At 44.0% G+C, this 18078-nt stretch overlaps 1 protein-coding gene and 1 pseudogene across 7 annotated transcripts in view; one reads left to right on the forward strand and one right to left on the reverse strand.

Annotated features, from left to right (window-relative positions):
- PDE8B (phosphodiesterase 8B) overlaps positions 1–18078 on the forward strand; it is a 203781-nt gene that overhangs the window by 135240 nt on the left and 50463 nt on the right. The window lies entirely within an intron of this gene.
- LOC131410406 (large ribosomal subunit protein uL23-like) lies at positions 9320–9794 on the reverse strand (annotated as a pseudogene).

An 18078-nucleotide genomic window follows, 5' to 3' on the forward strand; every position in this document is an offset into this window, starting at 1 on the left:
TCATTGCAGGAGGCTGAAGGGAATGGTGATGGGCCTGTGACGGGAAGGGGTCCCCAGAGGGCGGGAGCAGCCTGTCTACAGGGGTTCTGGCGGCGCAGCTCTCTGGGGTTTAGCCTGACGTCAGAGTCCACCCGTGGGTTTGCATTTTCACAAGGAATGGAATTGTTGGCCAGGCTGCTGTCTTCTGGCAGTGCTTGTCATCAGCAAAGATCTGTTTCCCATGTGAACCCTGTAGCTTTTTGCCACGAGGCTGGAAATGCTCCGTGAGGCTTGTCTGCTGTAGACATCGTCTCCCCCTCCACCATGACACACTTTCTCCCCAAATATGTATTGAACACCTGTTCTGTGCTGGCGCCAGGGACATAAAGTCTCCACCCCAGAAGCCATAGGGGCCACAGACGGAGAGACAGGATACATTTCTAGAGCAGAGTGCGGGGCAGGAGAACCGAGCGCTGGAGAAGCACAAACACAGGGCCCCTGGAGCCCGGCTAGGGTGTTTTCAGGTGTCATCCACGACAGGGGGCAACACACTACAACCCATAGGCCAAACGTGGCCTGTTTGTAAGTAAAGTTTTGTTGCAACACAGCCACCCTCCGTTGTTCTGTCGCGCCTGTGTCTGCTTTCAGCCTGTGACGGCAGAGGCAAGTAGTTATGACAGAGACCGTATGGCCTGCAAAGCCTGAAATGCTTACTGTCTGGCCCTTTACACAAAAAGTTTGCCGACCCCTGGTCTGGAAGATGATTTTCTTTCTTGGGTTTCCCACCTTCTTAGGCCAGGGGCAGTCTGCCCGGGCCCCCCAGAGGTTCCCCTCCGTGTGTGCAAAGGGCGTCTTCGGGCGCCCTTTGCCTTCATGCCAACCCCTGCACCTGGTTCAGAGCCTGTCTTAACCCCTTTATACAGTGCAGACGTGAGGACCTCATTCCCCTGAGGCTCCTGCCTTTCCCTGAGCTCCAAACCCAAACACAAAGGCAAGACTCAGAGTGGAATGTCAGGGGTCTGCTGCCAGGTCCAGGAGGCGGCCTCGCCCAGGGAAAGGAGCTTCCAGCATCCCGACTGTACCCCAGCTCCTCCTGAGGGGCCTCACCACTGCCACCCCCGCAGTGCCCACCCCCAGTCCAATCACAGTGTGCCCCTCATTCTCGCCGCCTCCTCCACACCTTGGCCATGAGAATACGGGAGCACTGCACTCCCAGAAGCCAGCGAGCCAGTGGCAGGCTTGGAACCCGGGGAGAGTGTATGGGAAGCCAGCAGGCGAGAGAGCAGGGCTGCAGCTAGTGGGGTGGTGTCTGTCGGATGTGGTCACCTGTCCCTCTGCCCATGGAGGGACGACACATGGGCCAGGGAGAAGCCTCAGGGAGGCGCGGATATCTCATGTCCAGTAAGAGGAAGTGGTTTTCTTGTGTAGTCGGGGAGCACAGCCCACCAGTGAGCGGCTCCAGAAAAGATTCCCTTGTTCCCCGGGTTACAGCAGGGGAAGGCCCATGGCCAGGCCTAGAGGAAGCCTTCTGGCCAATCAAGGTTCCAAGAGAGAGGCTGGTTGAGAGCAGAGGGAGACCAGTCTGACCTGGATTTTGCACAGGGCTTTCTAGAGCTAGAAACAGGTTCCTGCCTTTGGAATTCGTTCACCTCCTCACCCTCATTTCATGACAGGAAGGCTGCCCCCACCATGGGAAAAATGGGAAGGACATGATCTCTGAATGAAGAATAGCTATTTAACTGGAATAAGTTTGGCTTAGTGGAAACTCGTTTCATCCACTGCAGACTGATGTAAGCGTTGTCACAGCCTGATGTCAGGCTAGGGACAGACATTTGGGGTCACTGCTTCGAAAGCACTTCACATATATACCTTATTTGGGAATAGTAGAGGCAGAAATGGGGGCTGAGTTGGCCCAGTTTGCAATGATGAAATCTTGCTTTGAGATAAACTTTTTGGGGTTCCTTCATTTTGTTTTATAGTAAGCTATTTACCCTTGAAATTGTTATAAAGATTAGGAAAAAAATAGAACTTTACTATAATAAAAATGCATAAGACTAAGCTTGTCAGAAGTGCCTGAAACAAGAAACAAAGGGTATGGAGAGCCAGGGAGTGAGAAGGGGGAAAGAACATGTCTTCAGTTTTGTGAAGGCTTCGTGTGGAGAAGGAGGGACTGGGCCCTGAAGGCAAAAGCATGGAAAGTTTTAAGGAATCAGATTAGGCTCAATATAGGAAAGAATTATTAGAATTGACCAAAGTTGGTAGTCTTGGTAGGTAGTGAGTTCACCACCGTGGGAGGTAATAAAGTAGAAGTAGCTTGTGCACTCAGTAGGAAAAGCTGTCTAGGGAGGCCACTCATTGGCCAGAGTTTAGACTGGATCAGTGGTTCTCCAAGTGTGGTTCCCTGAGGCAGCGGCAGCCCCAGGAATTTGTTAGAATTGCAAAGTCAGGCCTACAGAATCGGAAACTCCCAGGGTGGGCCTGTGCAATCTGTTTTAACAAGCCTCCAGGTGATTCTGATTCGCTCTGAAGTTTCACAGCTACTGGACAAGATGAATGGCTTCAATGACTTGGACAGTGTAAACTCGGATCCTTGGTTCATGAGCAGAGTCTGTTCTGGGTTAAATGTAGTCAGAAAAGATTGTTTTCACTGCTGGCCGCCCAGCCTCCCCTCCTGAGAATGAGGACCCTGACCCAGCTGCTCAGGACCTTGCCTTGCGGAGGACCCCCCAGCCCTGCTCCACTCTCATGCCCGGCCTGTGCCCTGGACCTGCACATCCAGACTAAGTGTGGCTCGTCATGTCGAGATGTGCTCTCAGTGTAGACCACATGCTACATTTCAGAGACTTAGTGTGAAAAAGAATGTAAATTATCTCATAAAAAATATGTCGGTCTCATATTGATTACTTGTTGAAATGATAAAATCTTGCACATATTGTGCTTGAAATATAAGTAAAACTAATTTCGCCTGTTTCTTTTTACTTTTTAATGTGGCTACTAGAAAATTTTAAATTATGCATGTGGTTTGCATTTGTGGCTCACACGATACTTCTGTTGGACAGAGCTGGTCTGGCCCTTCCCTCCCCTGCCAGATCCTACCATGAGTCCAGCCCTCCGTGCCCTTTCACAGGCCGTGGAGGATGCCACCTAGCTGTGCACATAGTCTAGTTTCTGCCGGTGAGTCAGCTGCAGACTTACTGAGCTCCCAGGGGAGGAGGCTGGAAGCCCTTCCCCAGGCCCCTAGGAGTGCTTTCGCCCTGGCGGGAGGACACTGATGGGCTCTTAAGCAGACCTTAGGGAACATTTTTGTTGAGGGAGATGTGGGAGCACCTGGCGTTAGTTCTCACACTGCAGCAGAAGTTCACTCTCACTGTCTAGAGCTCGTGGGTGGACAGCAGGAGCCCAGGATGCCCTGTCCTCTGACAGGTTCCCACTCACTGCCCCCTGGCCCACTCCAGTCCCCACCCCCAGCCTGGCCTCTGTGTGTCCTTGCCCTTCGCTGCCCCTGGGCCTCTGCTCTCCCCACATTTGCCAAGGTCTCATTCCCCCTGATCCTTTCCTTCCTGGCAAGTGGCTTGGCTGATAGGCCTTGTCATGATTTCTGGACTTCTCCTCTAGCGTGTGGCAGAACAGGGTCCTCGGTACTAAGACAGTCCAGTAGCTCGTGGCCTTCTCCATGAAACTGAGAAGAGGGTGGCTGGTGCAGGGGACGAAGAGAGAGAGGCATGTAGGATCACTTCCTGGTTTCTCTTCATTGCTGATCCCTAGTGATAAAAACAAGTTTTCATTTGTCCTGAATTCCCAATATTTGGGATCTGTCACGTGTTTTTGAATGGTATGGACCATTCGCAACTTCCTTGTCCTTCAGGACTGAACTCAGCTTCTCCTCCTTCCAAGAAATCTTCCTGAACCTGCCCGCTGTGTCTCCCCCATGGGGAGGTGATGGCGACACTTCTTTCCTGCGTCACCCGTTGGACCGTTAATCAGACACTGCTTCGGGTCAGTTCTCACCCCGGGGCAGGGAGCCCGCTATGTGTGCCCAGTAGACATCAGGAAGTTGTTTTGAATACTGATTTTTACTCACTAACGCAATAACGTTTGGAAGGCATAAGAATTGAGAGATGCAGTTTCTGTCTAGTCTCAAGTTATCATTACATGTGGAGTTTTGGTCTGTATGTAGCCAATATGTCCCACGTGCTGGTGCAGAGAATATTTGCCATGTTCTCCCAAGGCGCATGTCCAAGCGTGACTTCTTAAAAGGAAGTTGGAGAAAAAGGACTTTGTGACTGAAAGTGTGACCTTGGTTATCGCTGGATGTGGCTGTTCACATTAGAACTGTCTCTTATGTCATCGATATAGTCCCCTGATGTACATATGTACTTTACTCACAGGAGGTGCCCCAAATATTTGTTGATATATTTGGTAAAGCCACTAAGTAAACACAATTTTTCCATTTAGCTTTAGTACATATTTACATGACGCTGTTTAAAGAAAGGCCTCCAATATTGCAAAACTGCATTTTTTCCTGAGAAACCGCATGTGGACAGCGAAACCTTGAGCAGACGTGAGTGGAGTACCTGCTGAGTATCTGAGGGAACAGACACGTAGGAGCTCACAGCAGGGACGGGGACAGGCGGGGACACTGAGAATTCAGGGCTAGGATTCCGCATGTGGGAAAGTCTTGGCTCAGAGGAGAGAGAGACACAACTTCATGCCTGGCGTTGGTGGTGGCTGCCACAGCTGGTCACGACAGGCTTCCTGAAGCCCCTGGGGTCTGAAGCTGAGAGAGAGGCACCTGGCTGACAAGGGGGAGGTAAACTGAGAACATTCTGGGCATGTGCATCTTCACTGAGCACGGTCGGGGAGGAGGCTGCCTTGTTTCAGGTAGACACACATGCCCTTCACCCTGGCGGAGAAGCTCGGCCCCTTGTGACCATCAGGGCATGAGGCCTGGGGTTGTCTGCCCCACGTGGTGATGGGGTTCCTGTGCCCTCCCCGGTCTTTCATCCTGTCCTCTGCCACGTCTGTAGGTATTTATAAGGCGCTTAGCTCAAGGTGGGGACAGGTATGAGGTGGAGGATGGGAAACACAGAAAGAACTGTAAATCTGAGCTGGAAATCAGGTTTCCCTCTGTGGGAAGGCTTCCATGCCTGCTCACCAGTAATAACCTGCTCTGGGGGGAGCCCCACCTAGTGGAGCCTCAATACTGGAGGCCTAAACAGGAAGAAAAATTAACGTGACTTAAGAAAAGTAGGATACGTTTGGTAATAAACAGTAAACAGAGTTGGGTTATTTCATAAAAATTAATGTTATCTCTTTATCTCTGACACATTTAAGACAACTTTGATTTAAAGGGGAAACACTGTGCAGGCCTTTGGGGAGGAGGGATTTTTCCCCTAAATTTAACTAAAATTCTAAAAGCTGCATTTTTATATGATTTGTGTCATTCAGACTATTGCAAGATTCTGCTCACTGTGGAGACTAATTGACACTTTCACATTACATTAGACCTGACATGTTCAAGTTTTACTTATTTACCAATTTTTATGCAATTTGTGGGTGTTAACACTATCTGGAAATTTTTTTCTTTCTTTCTTTCTTTTTTTTGGTGAGGAAGATTGGCCCTGAGCTAACATCTGTGCAAATCTTCCTCTATTTTATATGTGGGATGCCGCCACAGCATGGCTTGAAGCACAGCATGTAGGCCCATGCCTGGGACGCGAACCCATGAACCCCAGGCCGCCGAAGCGGAGTGCATGAACTTAACCACTATGCCAATGGGCCGGCCCCAGAAACTTTTCTTGTTTCAAAGCAACAGTTGATGGCTGACTCCACAGAAGGAATTCATTCACTTCACATTGAGGAGAACCTTTCACTTCGGGCATGGGATCAGCCTAAGCTGAGCACTCATTCTTCCATTCAGTGAGTGTCCATTGCTTCCGGGAACTTTGGCCCAATGGAAGACACCAGGATGGATGAGGCCGAGGTCACCATGTTTCTCCCACATCTGCTCTTGCTGAATTCCTTGGCTTGGCTAATGGGACCCCCCATCCACTCAGTCACCCCTGCCCTAAACCCGGAAACCACCTTCAGCATCCTTGCTTTCCTGAGTCCCTGGAAGCCACTGCACTCTGGAGATTGTGTCTTCCTAATGGCTCTTGACTTCATGCCCTGTTCTCCACCCACTCCCACCTCATTTCATCCCCTTATGACCTCTCGTTGTTCTGCACTCGCCTCCTGACTGCTCTCCCTGCCCCCAGGTAGTGGTGTGCTGGCACCAGCTCACACAGGCTCCAGAGAGCTGATTGTTAAATTTTCTGGAATTTTGTGAGCCGGTTGTTAAACCAACCATTATTAAAAATGAAGTTATAGAAGTATGCAATTAAATTTTTTAAATAGGTAGTAAGTACTCAAAGTCCATCACTTAAGTGTGTTACTACGTTTTACTCTGCTCTTGAGGTTTATTTACATTTGTTTTATCTTTGTGGTGGAAACACCATAGAAAGTTGTGCTGCCGCGCTCGTCTTCCCAGTTCCACATTTGGCGACATCATGTTGGGAGCTTCAAACAGCCATGCTGGGAGTATTTTTAGACCAAGGACATCAGCAAATGCTACAAATCAGGACTTTTCTTTTTTAAACAAAACCTATTTAGCTTATTATTTTAAGTTTTCTTCTTAATACCATTCTAATGAATACAGACAATAAACTGACAACCCCTCCCCCTCCAAACAATGTTTAATTTATATTTATGTATATGTTAGCTATTTTGTTTTATTCTATAACATCATAAACACATGGCAAATTCTGAACTGAGAAATTCATTATAGGAAAATATGATCAGGAAAGATGGTTTATGTGGGTAAAAACCAAAATTTTTTAATCCACATTTGTGATTTAATCTAGATCGCAATATATCTGCGTTGGCTCAGATTTTTTTTTAATTGAGATATAATTGACATATAACATGGTATTAGTTTTAAGTGTACAACATAATGATTTGATATTTGTGTACATTGCAAGATGGTCTCCACAATAAGTTTAGTTAACATCCATCACCACACAGTTACAATTTATTTTTCTTATGATGAGAACTTTTAAGATCTACTCTCTTAGCAACTTTCAAATATGTAATATGGCATTGTTACCTATAGTGACTATGCTGTACATTCCATCCCTAGAACTTATCTATCTTAAAACTGGAAGTTTGTATCTTTTGACCACCTGCACCCATTTTGCCCACCCCCACCCCCCTGCCTCTGGCAACCACCAATCTGTTCTCTGTATCTATGAGCTTGTTTGTTTTTTTTTTTTGTTTTAGATTCTACATACAAGTGAGAGAGTATTTTTCTTTTTTTGTCTGACTTATTTCACTTAGCATAATGCCCTAGAGGTCCATCCACGTTGTCACAAATGGCAGGATTTCCTTCTTTTCTATGGCTGAATAATATTCCATTATATATATATATAGACACACACACACCACATTGTCTTTATCCATTCATCCATCCATGGACACATAAGTTGTTTCCATGTCTTGGCTATTGTAAATAATACTACAGTGAACATGGGGGGTGCAGATATCGCTTTGAGATAGTGATTTCATTTCCTTCAGTTAAATGCCCAGAAGTGGAATTGCTAGATCATATGGTAGTTCTATTTTTAATTTTTTGAGGCATCTCCATACTGTTTTCCACAGTGGCTTCACCAGTTTACATTCCCACCAACAGTGCACAAGGGTTCTCTTTCCTCCACATCCTCGCCAACACTTGTTATTTCTTGTCTTTTTGATAATAGCCATTCTAACAGTGAGATGATATCTCATTGTGGTTTTGATTTGCATTTCCCTGATGATCAGTGATGTTCATCACCTTTTCATATACCTTTTGGCCATCTGTATGTCTGCTTTGGAAAAATGTTTATTCATATCCTCTGCCCATTTTTTAATTAGGTTGTTTGTTTTTTTGCTCTTGGGTTGTATGAGTTCTGAATGTGTTTTTAGGTATTAACTCCTTATCAGATATATGGTTTGCAAATATTTTCTCCCATTTGGTAGGTTGCCTTTTCATTTTGTTGATGGTTTCCTTTGCTGTGCAAAAGCTTTGTAGTTGGACGTGGTCCCATTTATTTATTTTTGCTTTTGTGGCCTTTGCTTTTGGTGTCAAATCAAAAAAGTCATCACCAAGACCAATGTCAAGGAGCTTATCTCCTATGTTTTCTTCTAGGAGTTTTATGGTTTCAAGTGTTACACTCAAGTCTTTAATCCTTTTTGAGTTGATTTTTGTGTATGGTGTAAGATAGTGGTCCAGTTTCATTCTTGTGCATGTGGCTGTCCAGTTTTCCCAACATCATTTATTAAAGAGACTGTCCTTTCCCCACTGTATATTCTTGGCTTCTTTGTCGTACATTAATTGATCATATGTTCATGGGTTTATTTTGGGGCTCTCTATTCTGTTCCCATTGATCTATGTGTGCCTGTTTTTATGCCAAAACCATGCTGTTTTGAATACTATACCTTTGTAATATAGTTTAAAATTAGGAAATGTGATGCTTCCAGCTTTGTTCTTCTTTCTCAAGATTGCTTTGGCTATTCAGGATCTTTTATGGTTCCATACAAATTTTAGGATTGGTTGTTCTATTCTGTGAAAAGTGCCACTGGAATTTTGATAGAGATTGCATTGAATCTGTAGATTGCTTTGGGTAGTGTGGGGATTTTAACTATTAATTCTTCTAATTTGTGAGCTTGGTATATCTTTCTATATATTTGTGTCTTCCTCAATTTCTTTAGTTTTCAGTGTATAGTTCTTTCTCTTCCTTTGTTAAATTTATTCCTAGTTATTTTCATTCTTCTTGATACTATTGTAAATGAGATTGTTTTCTAAATTTCTTTCTAATAGTTTGTCATTAGTGTATAGAAATGCAACTGATTTTTGTATATTGATTTTGTATCCTGCAACTTTACTGAATTTGTTTATCAGTTCCAACAGTTTTTTGGTGGAGTCTTTAGGGTTTTCTATATATGAGATTATGTCATCTTCAAATAGAGACAGTTTTACTTCTTTCTTGACAATTGGGATGCCTTTTATTTTTTTTCCCTTGCCTTATTGCTCTGGCTGGGAGTTCCAGTACTAAGATTGAATAAAAGTGGTGGGAGTGGACATGCTTGTCATGTTCCCAATCATAGAGGAAAAGCTTTCAGTTTTTTACCATTGATGATGATATTAGCTGTGCACCTGTCATAAATGGCACATATTATATTAAAGTATATTCCCTCTATACCCACTTTAAGAGTTTTTTGTTTTGGTGAAAAAATTTATGTTTAGAATTAGCCGGCTGGGCTCAGCTTAGATGATCCCAATTTTGTTGGCAACATCCAAAGCATCATAGTCTGGAGCCAGTCAAACATATGCCTTCTTCTCTCCATCAGGCTTGATCAAGGTGTTGACCTTGGCCATGTCAATGTCATAGAGCTTCTTCACGGCCTGTTTGATCGGGTGCTTGTTGGCCTTGACATCCACAAAGAACACTGTTGTGTTGTCTTCTATCTTCTTCATAGGTGTCTTGGTGGTCAGGGGGCACTGGGTGACATAATGATCAAGCTTGTTTCTCGTGGAGGTGCTTTTCCAAGTATATTTGGGCTGCCTTCGGAGTCGCAGTGTCTTGGGCTACTGAAAGATGGGTGATGTGTGGAGCTTCTTTTTTTTTCTGGCTGTGGATTCCTTTCAGCACTGCTTTCTTGGCCTTCAAAGCCTTTGCTTTGGCTTCAGCTTTGGGAGGGACAGGGGCTTCCTTCTTTCCCTTCGACACCACCTTCATGAAAAGTTGTTGAGAGTTTTTTTGTCATGAATGGATGTTGAATTTTGTCAGATGCTTTTTCTGCATCTATTGAGATGATCATATGATTTTTATCTTTCATTTTGTTAGTGTGGTGTATCACATTGATTTGCAAATGTTGAACCATCCTTGCATCCCAGGGATAAATCCCACTTGATCATGGTGTATGATCCTTTTAATATGCTGTTGAATTCGGTTTGCTAATGTTTTGTTGAGGATTTTTGGATCTATGTTCATCAGGGATGTTGGTCTGCAGTTCTCTTTTCTTGTAGTGTCCCTGTCTGGCTTTGGTATCAGGGTAATGCTGGCCTTGTAAAATGAGTTTATGAGTGTTCTTTCTCTCTTCTTCAATTTTTTGGAAGAGTTTGAGAAGGATTGGCATTAATTCTTCTTTAAATGTTTGCTAGAATTCACCAGTGAAACTGTCTGGTCCTGGGCTTTACTTTGTTGAGAAGTTTATCATTACTGATTCAATCTCCTTGCTAGTAATTGGCCGGTACAGATTTTCTATTTCTTCATGATTCAGTCTTGGTAGGTTCTATGTTTCTAGGAATTTATCCACTTCTTCTAGGTTGTTCTGTCTAGATTGTTCAGCCAATAGGCATATAACTGTTCATAATAGTCTCTTATGATCCTTTGTATTTCTCTAGTATCAGTTGTAATGTCTCCTCTTTCATTTCTTATTTTATTTATTTGAGTCCTCTTATTTTCTTGGTGAGTCTGGTTAAAGGTTTATTTTGTTTATCTTTTAAAAAAAACAGCTGTTAGTTTCATTGATCTTTTCTGTTTTCTTTTTAGTCTCTATTTCATTTACTTTTGCTCTGATCTTTATTTCGTTCCTTCTACTAACTTTGGGCTTAGTTTGTTCTTTTTCTAGTTCCTTGAAGTGTAAGTTAGGTTGTTTATTTGAGATCTTTCTTGTTTCTTAATGTAGGTGTTTATTGCTATGAAATTCTCTCTTAGAAGTGCTTTTGCTGCATCTCATAAGTTTTGGTATGTTATATTTTCATTTGTCTCAAGATATTTTTAAATACTTTTTTTTTTATTTGACCCATTGGTTGTTCAAGGGCATGTTGTTTAATCTCCACATATTGGTAAATTTTCCAGTTTTCTTCTTATAATTGATTTCTAGTTTCATACCATTGTGGTTGGAAAAAATGTGTCATATGATTTCAGTATTCTTAAATTTATTAGGATTTGTGTTGTGGCCTGATATATAATCTCTCCTGGAGAATGTTCCATGTGTGCTTCAGAAGAATGTGATTCTGCTGCTTTTGGATGGAATGTTCTGTAAATGTCTGTTAAGTCCATCTGGTCTAATGTGTCATTTAAGTCCAGTGTTTCCTTATTGATTTTCTGTCTGGATGGTCTATCCTTTGATGAAAGTGAGGTATTAAGTCCTCGACTATTATTGTATTGCTGTCTATTTCTCCCTGTAGGTCTGTTAATATTTGCTTTTTATATTTAGGTGCTCCTATGTTGAGTGCATAAATATTTACAAATGTTATATCCTGTTGTTGGATTGACCCCTTTTTCATCATATAATTACCTTCTTTGTCTCTTATTATAGTCTTTGTCTTAAAGTCTGTTTTGTCTGATATAGGTATAGCTACCCCAACTTTCTTTTGGTTTCCACTTGCGTGGAATGTCTTTTTCCATCCCTTCACTTGGAGTCTATGTGCATCCTTAAAGCTGAAGTGAGTCTCTTGTAGGCAGCATACAGTTGGCTCTTGTTTTTTTATCCATTCAGCCACTCTATTTCTTTTGATTGGAGAATTTAGTCCATTTACTTTTAAAGTAATTATTGATAGGTATGGATTTACTGCCATTTTGTTAATTGTCTGCTGGCTATTTTGTATTTCCTTCATTCCTTTCTTCCTTTCTTATTCTCTTCTTTTGTGATTTGGTGCTTTTCTGTAGTGGTATGCTTATATTCCTTTCTCTTTATCTTTTGTGTATCTACTGTAGGTTATTGCCTTGTGGTAACCATGAGGCTTACATAACAACTTGAGTTCGAATGCATTCTAAAGCTCTACATTTTTACTCCCTCCTCCCACATTTTATGTTTTTGATGTCGTAATTTGCATCTTTTTATCTTGTGTGTCCATTAACAAATTATTGTAGTGTTAGTTATTTTTATTACTTTTGTCTTTCAGCCTTCATACTAGCTTTATAAGTGATCAACCCACCACTTTTACATTATTTTGTATTTTACTGTATGTTTACCTTTAACAGTAAGATTTATACCTTCATATGTTTTCCTGTTACTAATTAGCACCTTTTTGTTTCTTCTTAAATAAGTCCCTTTAACATATCTGGTAAGGCAGGTCTAGTGGGGATGAACTTCTTTAGCTTTTGCTTGTGTGGAAAACTCTTTATGTCTCCATCAATTCTGAAGGGCAACTTTGGCAGGTAGAGGATTCTTGGTTGACCGTTTTTTTCTTTCAGCACTTTGAATATATCATGCCACTCCCTTGTTGGCATGTAAAGTTTCTGCTGATAGTCTTATAGGGATTCCCTTGTACATAACAAATTGTTTTTCTCTTTTAAGATTCTCTCGTTGTCTTTAACTTTTGAAAATTTAATTATAATGTGTGTGGGTCTGTTTTGATTCATCTTATTTGGAACTCTTTAGCCTTCCTGGATATGGATGTCTGTTTCCTTCCCTAAGTTAGGGAAGTTTTCAGCCATTATTTCTTCAAATAGATTTTCTGCCCCCCTCTCTCTCTTCTCCTTCTGGGATCCCTATAATGTGAATATTGGTCTGCTTGATGTTATCCCATAAGTCCCTTAAGCTATCTTCACTTTTTTTCATTCTTTTTTTCTTTGCTGCTCTGAGTGGATGAATTCCACTGCCATTTCTTCAAGTTCACTGATTCTTTCTTCCACTTCATCTAGTCTGCTGTTGAACCCCGCTACTGAATTTTTTTCAGTTTGGTTATTGTATTCTTCAGCTCTATGATTTCTGTTTAGTACTTTTTTATATTCTTGATCTTTTTGTTGAAACTCTCACTTTGCTCAAGCATTGTTCGACCTTGGTGATCATATTTATGACTGTTATTTTGAACTCTTTGTTGGGTAAATCACTTATGTCCATTTAATTAAGATCTTTTTCTGAGGTTTTATCTTGTTCTTTCATTTGAAACGTACTCTTTTTTTTTTTTTCTTCATTTTGCTTGACTGTCTATGTTGGTTTCTATGCATTAGATAAAACAGCCACTTCTTTCAGTCTTGATGGAGTGGTCTCATGTAGGAGATGAACCTTATTGTTCCACCTTGCCCTATCTCTTGGTTGTCTCTCATACCTTTGTGATTGTCCAAGGAACATACTTTGTTCTTAATGGTTCCCAGTAGTTGAGGGTGTGTCAAGACCTGTCAGTGTCCCACAGGGAAGGATCACAGGACCTCAGGACCTAGGATCTCAGAATCTAGATGTAGGCTGATTGGAAGCTGGACCCTCAGGTCCAGCTTTAGAGTATGCAAATATATCTCTTACAGGCTAGGACTGGGAGATGGGCATTTCTCTCTGCTGCCTCTGCTTTGTGCTCTGGGAGGATAGCCTGTTAAGAACTGGTTCTTTGTTTTTTACAGTCCTGTGAGACCTGCAAGCTAAGCTCCACTGGCCACCAGAGCCAGGTGATCAAGAAGTGTCCCCTGGGCAGCAGCCACAAAAACCAGGATGCCATACACGTGCACAAGCTCCTCTTTGGGAGATAGATAACAGTGACATGGAGCAGGGCAGAGGGAGAGCACAAAGATGGCATCTGCCAGCCTCCCAGTCTCTGGAGAGTATTGCAGTCAGCCCCTACATGTGTGTTACATTGGAAGCCTGCCCCTCAGGCCAAAGCTTTTAAGATAAGCAAATAGGCCTCTTTCACAGAAAGATTGGGTGAATTTCAGTTTGCTCTCTCTGCACTGGGCCTTGGAGGTTAGCCACAGTGAGTCTGTGTGAGCCTTTTAAGAACTGTCTATTAGTTCCCTACAGCCTTGTGGGTCTGTGGACACAAGCCCCATTGATTTTCAAAGATGATTTGGGGTCTGTCTCTCAGGCAGAAGTCTTAGAAGTCTAAAAAGTGCCAGATGTGGGGTCCAAACCCTTTGCTCCTCAGGGAGAAGCTGAGAGTTATGGGTTCCCTCCCAACTTGTGTGTTACCTGGCCAGGGGTGAGATTTATGGCAGGATTGTTTCTCAGCCTCTCCTACCTGCTTTAATGAGGTTTTTTTCTCATTCGCTTGATGTATAGGAGTCGCTCAGCTGGTTTCTGGCTTTCTTCCAGAGGGAACTGATTCATATGTAGTTGTAGATTCAGCATGTCTGTGGGAGGAGGTGAGTTCAGGAGCCTCCTATGTCACTGCCTTAACTCTAAAAATCCCCAGGTCTTATTTTTTCTTTGATTTTCTAGACTTATGAAAGTGATGGAGAAAATGTTAATAATACAGATTAATTTTAAATGTGCAAGTCTGCAGCAGTTTCGTTGAGAATGGCACAAAAAATTGAAGAAATATCCCTCCAGTATTCAAAAACTGCTATATGATTCAACAAAGAAGTTGCTCACATCAGTGACATACACATCTGTTATTTTACTTTTATCGCTTAATGTAAGTGAAAATATCACCTCACATTCATGTCGAAACTCCACTCATTCATCAGCTGCAGCCATAGATAGGCTGCTCATACAAGAGTTCCACATAAAGTCAACAAAAGCATTTTGTGAGAATCAATGGCTATATAGAATTTATCATAAAGGATATTTCATATTTTAGTAATATTTAGAAATTGTGTGCTACGCATCCTTTATATCAAGTTGGCATTTTTTTTCTTAAAGGGCCAGATAGTAAATATTTTAGGCCCTACAGTCTCTGTCGCCACTACTCTACTCTGCCATTGTAGCAGGAAAGCAGCCATAGATGATATGTAAATGAATTGACAAGGCTACGCTATAATAAAATTATATTTACAAAACCCCTGGGCCATAGTTTACTGACTTGTGCTTTTTATGAGTAAAATTTATAATCAACATAGGTATGGATATCTATGCATTTTTCAGCAAGCTAGTGGTTAAATCTATACCAGCACGCCATCCTGTCCACAGTCCTCATTCTAAAGGACTTACCAGTGGCTCGTCATCGTTTAGAAAACAATTGTTAGATGTCTTTTAGGAGCAGACAGAGCGCTCTGTGATCCTGCCTCTGCCTACTCTCTGCCTCATTCACGGCCGCTTGGCCCTGGCCACACCATGCTCTTCGTAGTCCCCTAAACACAGCAGACGTCTTCACGCCTTTGGGCATCATGCCTACTGCTCCCTCTGGCTGGCCTGCTCCTCCTTCCTCCTGTCCTCCTGGAGAACTCCTGCTTGCCTGACCCAGGTCATAGTTCTCTTCTGTGCTTTCCCCCTGACCACTCTCTCCTCCTCTCACCTACAGAGTGCATTTAGCACTCCCACACCAGACCCAGCTCATCGAGGGCAGCATCATGTCCCAGTGCCCTACATCCCCATCTCCCACTGATGCTACTGACCTCAGTAAATGTGAGTGGAGCTGGTCGAGGCTCCTGTACTTTAATAATCATAATAAGATGTATCAATACACAATAAGATGTATTGAACACTTTGCATCCCTTACTCTGCACATGCTTTTCGTATATTAACTCTTGTAATGCTCAGCACAACTCTCAGAGGTAGACACTCTGATCCCCATTTTACAAATGAGGAAACTGAGGCTTGGAGTCGTTAAGAAGCCTGTCCAGGTTTCAAATAGGTGATATGTGGTGGAACCAGCATTCAAACCCTGAAGTAGTTGGCGATATGGTTATAAAGGAAATACAGGTACATATTGTGAGCAGTCATGGGAAAGAAAGGCTGCCCTGACTTGGGAAGCTGGGGGACAACTTCATGGAGGGGGTGTTGACCGAGGTGGGATAGGAGTTATCCTTGTGGGGAGAAGAATCTCATGCAGAAGCGAAAAGATAACCAGAGGCAGCAGAAGCAAGAATGATCAGGCTTGGCTGGACCCCTCAGTGTGGTGTAGAGTAGGGGGTATTGAGCTGCGGGCAGAGTTGGGGCTCAGACTCTCAGCTACGCACTTGCTTTTGCCTGGCTTCCTCTGGCAGTCTGAACCCTCCTCTAGGTGCTTCAGGGTCCAGAGCCATTCTGGTGGGCGTGTGGATGGAAGTAAATTATGCCATGTGCTCCCTGCCCCAATCCAACCTCCAGCTACCAATGAAATCAAGTTTATGTGTGCATTTGACGCACCATGAAAGGAAGTTACAGCAGGGCTATTTGGGGGTCCGTGTAATGCTAAGAGGGTGAGGTAGCGAAGGAGGAGGCTTGGGCCTCTCTTGGGAAAAGCTGGAGCCAGGGACCTCTGCTGCTTGTGAAGGTCACTGGAGCTCCTCATGCCGGATCTGGTGCTCATTAAGCACGCAGTAATGTACTTTGAGTGTTGTCAGTTCTAACTGTAGCATTTCCAAGTTCATCTTTCCATCATATTTTGGAGGTATGCAGCCTATCAAAACTTACAATCCAGCCATAGTGGCACCAGCCCCTTGGCCTAAAGGATCTTTTGTTTCAACTGTAGTCAGAGCACTGCTCATCTCTGAGGATAGTATTCAAGCTTTTGGCCTTCACTTATGTGGTGCCTCATTTAAATAATTTCTAAGAACAAAATTCCAAAACATATGATCTCCTCCAGTGCCGTTGCTGGAAAAGAAGTGAGGAGGAGGAAGAATTTGGAGCATTCTCCATTAAATTTCCTCTGCCCCATTTTGGAGAAATCTGACTCTTGCAGTCAGCTTCTTGCTCTGGTTTACTGAAGGCTGAATTTCTGGTTGGGATTTCAGGGTCTGGCTCCAGGATGCTGAAGAAAGCGTGCATTTACTCATCTTCCTCATGACTATCCCATCCCTAAACCCAAAATCCCATTGTAATGAGCGAGTTAAATGACACTTTCCCTTATTATCTTAATCAAACAAGATTGCTGTGGAATGGGAGGCTGAACGGGTGTGACATATGTACGTGGGGGTAAGAGGGAAGGAAGCGACCGGACTGGGTGTCAGCTGGTGCCATTCATTCCACAGGTGCCTGGTGAGTTCTTTCATTCTGAGTATGAACCAGAACTACGGTACGATGCAGAGAAACCACAGGTGCTGCCCTCTCTCAGGGGGCTGGGAGTCTAGTAGGGGTTTTTGAGACGGTTTCAGCTCATTAGGACTGTCAGATGCATTTAGGTGCCTAATTACAGAGCACTGGCCCTACAGTTACAAAGAAAGTAAAAGGCAGTTTCCTAACAAGCAGGTTGTGATCCCTAAGGAACACTGGACCTGTTCTACCAAGGCAGTCCCCATGGGAGGAATGTTTCCTTCTACCCACTGGCACCGGGGACCAGCAGCGCCCGTAAGCACTTGTGCTGAAAGGCGAGGAACGTGAGAGGCTAACGCAGTGGTTCTCAGCCCTGGCTCCATGTGGAATTATCTGGAGAGTTTAAAAAAAAAAAAAAAGATACAGTGATGCCTAGGCCCCAGGGGCTTGGATGGAATGGGTCTGGGGTACAGGCTGGCCATGAGGATTTCTAAGGGCTCCCCAGGGGATTCCAGTGTACTGTCAAGGTCCAGAACCACCAGGCTGGAGAGAGAAGCCTCTGAGGGGTTTGGGTCTGGTGTGATTGATTAGGTTAGCCTGGAGAAGTTTCCTGCTGGACATCTTATAGGGAGACAGAGGTGTGGTTTGACCAAAGAACTGTGGAGGGGCAGGCGAACAGAAGGATGGCCTGTGTATAATTCTTGCAGGGAGGGCCAGGCCACTGTGGAACGCCAGGGGTGGGACCAGGTCTTCATCATCTTTGTGTCTCCCTCCTGGCCCTGGCCCACAGAGGGCACACAGAAAATGTCTGTTGAGTGACTGTTCGCACCCAGGGGGAGAGAAGCTACAGAGTTTGGGTCACAGTAGTAGCTCCTGTGTGTGCTTGTCCCCAGGCCGTGTCTGGACTAGGGAGAGTGGAGCATAACACGGACTCCGAGGTCCAGCAAGTCGGCAGGAAGGGCTTCTAGAAGAGGCACCGGCCCAAGAGAAGGCTGAGTGGGAAAAGCCACTGTTCCTGCTGGCTCTGTGAGCACGTGAGGATGGGGACCCTGCCTGTCTCAGCAAGCTCCTCACACAGAGCCTGGCGCAAGGGGCGCTCTCCGAGTGGCGGGTGGTGTCCTGCGCAGCTGTCTATCTCCCTCGGATCGGTTCCGGGCACGAGAGCTCCCCTATCTGCAAGGCCTGGCCTGAAGG

Source organism: Diceros bicornis, chromosome 1 (assembly GCF_020826845.1).
Source record: "Diceros bicornis minor isolate mBicDic1 chromosome 1, mDicBic1.mat.cur, whole genome shotgun sequence".
Taxonomy (NCBI): domain Eukaryota; kingdom Metazoa; phylum Chordata; class Mammalia; order Perissodactyla; family Rhinocerotidae; genus Diceros; species Diceros bicornis.